This window comes from Austrofundulus limnaeus, unplaced genomic scaffold (assembly GCF_001266775.1).
Source record: "Austrofundulus limnaeus strain Quisiro unplaced genomic scaffold, Austrofundulus_limnaeus-1.0 Scaffold116, whole genome shotgun sequence".
Taxonomy (NCBI): Eukaryota; Metazoa; Chordata; class Actinopteri; order Cyprinodontiformes; family Rivulidae; genus Austrofundulus; species Austrofundulus limnaeus.
The window spans coordinates 875,788-878,865 of record NW_013952518.1 but is presented as its reverse complement, the minus strand read 5'-3'; positions in this window follow the sequence as shown (position 1 = coordinate 878,865).

The following is a 3,078-nucleotide window of genomic DNA, read 5'->3' as shown; positions in this document are numbered from 1 at the left end:
GTAAGAGGTTTTTATTTAATAGAATTTTTGGACAAAAAAATCGCAATATATCACAATATATTGCCTTGCTTACACTATCCCAATATATCGGGATATATTGTATCGTGACCCCTCTGTTATGATATGTATCGTATCGCCAACTTCTTGCGAATACACAGCCCTATTCAACACTAATCTTTAGGCTTGTGCATTTAAAAATGGCTGAATAATAAGTTGTGACTAGCATTCAGCATGTTGTTTGGATCATTCCTGGCTATGATCGTGCAGAATTTTAGCTCAATATATCTTAAAACAGATGAATAAAACGAGGCAGCCATCTTGAATTTTCAAATCCAGAGTGCTTTGCTTTATTTGTATGTGGCCCCCCTCAAAAATATCTTGTACCACCCCCTGCAAAAATGTAGCTCCGCCCCTGATGTAAATAAAGTTAATTCATTCAAAATGTCATAAAATTACAAACACTAAAAGTCACAGCACTCTGTTTGCAATCGAGTCAAAAATAATTTAGGTAAATGGACACAACAAAACAGAAAAATATATACAACTCAGGTAATTTTACAGATATTGATATAGAATTTTTTATGGTAGTGGCTGAGCATCATTCCCAACACATACTTTGAGCTCTGCTCAAGACCTTGACATTAACTGTAGATGTGAAACCTGACTGTTAGCAAAATATCTCATGAACCACATTTTATTGAAACTCTCAGAAACTTAAAAATTGCTAAAACGGCTAATCGATGTTAGCAAACACAAAAACTGCTGTTACTCAACCGTTTTTACAGGCAATGTGCTAAAATTTGGCCTGGTAGTAGCTGAGAGTCATCCTCAGTGCATAAGAGGATCTTTGGTTAAAACTATTAAGGCTGGTGGGAGATATGCATTCCTTCAATGGATGCTAGACCTTTAATTCAATGCAGTTTTTGGCAATAACGCATATGTTTGGTGTTGTTACCAATATCTTTAGGTTCATAAACAGTGTTGAACCTTCTTAACTGAAGTGCCATAATAAAACACTATCATATCCATCAGCAAACAGMCTCATACCACAGTTTATCACATCACATGTATGTTCAAACAGCACACGTATAGAGCACATAGTGTGTAGATCAAAGGCACACTGCTGCTAAACGAGCAACGCTACATGTTTCTGTGTTTATGTACAGCTAAAGTAATGTACTGGTGGTTTTAGCTACATATTTAACTAACACACGAGAGCAGTAAAAACTCGAGTCTCCCAAAATATGTATTTAAACAGCCATGTGTCAAGTGAAAAGGAACTTTGTTTGACGCATTTAATATTTGTCATTTTGTAAAAGTTTCAAACTGAAAGTGAATCTTCTGCATGCTGAAGTTTAGTTTAGTTGTAGACGGTTTAAAGGATTGGGAGTTTTGTGAATGTGCTTCGTAACCTTTTAATTAATTTATTTTTTCTGCTGCTGGCACTTGGAGGCTGTCAGCGGTGTCCGTGATAGGTGGGAAGGCGACAGACACCAGTGGAAGGCGCCAGATGGACTCTGGGCCCGAGGGGCGCAGATGGGTGGGTGGGTGGGTGGCACCCACACAGGCAGCATGCGGTAGCACCACGGCTAAAGACGAGGGAAAAACAAGAGACAGTAGTGATACTATGCTTCACGCTGCTCTGAGAGTTTCATGAATCTGACCCGTTCAATAAGGACATGTAGTCGTTTCAGTACATGCTGTTAAAAGCGTGATGCGTTCAAGGACCTGTAAATACAACGTGTAAGCATAGAGCAGCTCAGATTTTCTGTTGTGTGCTTCCATCTAACCAAAATAAAAATAGAAATCTCCTCAATTAATTTAAAGCATTGTTTTCTTTGAATTCTGCTTCAGCAATTCTTGATAGTCTTACTTTTAACTAATGCAACGCCTCTTTTAGCTAACCTTTTGATGTGTTTACTGTTTTGCCACTTGTAGACAATGTCACTACGTTAAGCATTTAGGTAGCATCCTTCCCTTGTTTAGCTTATAACTATTGTTCCGCTACTTTTAGCTTCTTGCTAGCCTTTTGCTACTTTTAGGCACCATTTTAATACCTCTTGCTGTTTTATCGTGTTTTGCCACTTTTAGCCAACGTAGCATCCTTCCCCTGTTTAGCTTAAAACTACTGTTCTGCTACATTTAGCTTTGTGCTAGCATATTGCTATTTTTAACTATTGTATTTCTTCTTTTAGCAATTTTTTTTGCTGCATGTATGTTTTTCCACTGTCAGCCAACATATTGCTCCTTTTAGCATTTAGGTAGCATCCTTCCTGTTTAGCCTATAACTATTACTCTGCTATTTTTAGCTTCCTACTAGCCGTTTGCTACTTTTAGGCACCAATTTTAACACTTCTAGCTAACCTTTTGCTGCTTTTATTTTGTGTTTTGCCACTTTTAGCCAACGTAGCATCCTTCCCCTGTTTAGCTTAAAACTACTGTTCTGCTATGTTTAGCTTTGTGCTAGCGTATTGCTACTTTTAACTAGTGTATTTCTTCTTTTAGCAGATTTTTTGCTGCATGTATCTAGTGTTTTGCCACTGTCAGCCAACATATTGCTCCTTTTAGCATTTACTTAGCATCATTCTTGTTAATCCTAAATCCTATATTCTGCTATTTTTAGCATCCTGCTAGCCGTTTGCTACTTTTAGGCACAAATTTTAACACTTCAAGCTAACGTTTTGCTACTTTTATTTTGTGTTTTGCCACTTTCCCCCTTTAATGTTTTGCTCTCTTAGCGTTCTTCCCCTTTCTTAGCTTTCTTAATTCAGTTTCAGATTTTTCAGCGCTCACACTGGATTTTCAAAGAAAAAGCCATTTTCCCAGTTAGATTTGATAGACAGTTAGTTTTCCCATGGGAATATCGGGATGTTTCCAGTCATCTTGCTTCACCTGCAGAGATTTGTTTTTGTCGTTGTTGTTTGGGAGCTTGGCAACAGAACCCGAGCGCTCAGACCTGACTGAGGCTTTTTGTACCTTGGTTTCTGTTTCATCTCAGGAATCTCGTGTGTGTGTGTGTGTGTGTGTGTGTGTGTGTGTGTGTGTGTGTGTGTGTGTGTGTGTGTGTGTGTGTGTGTG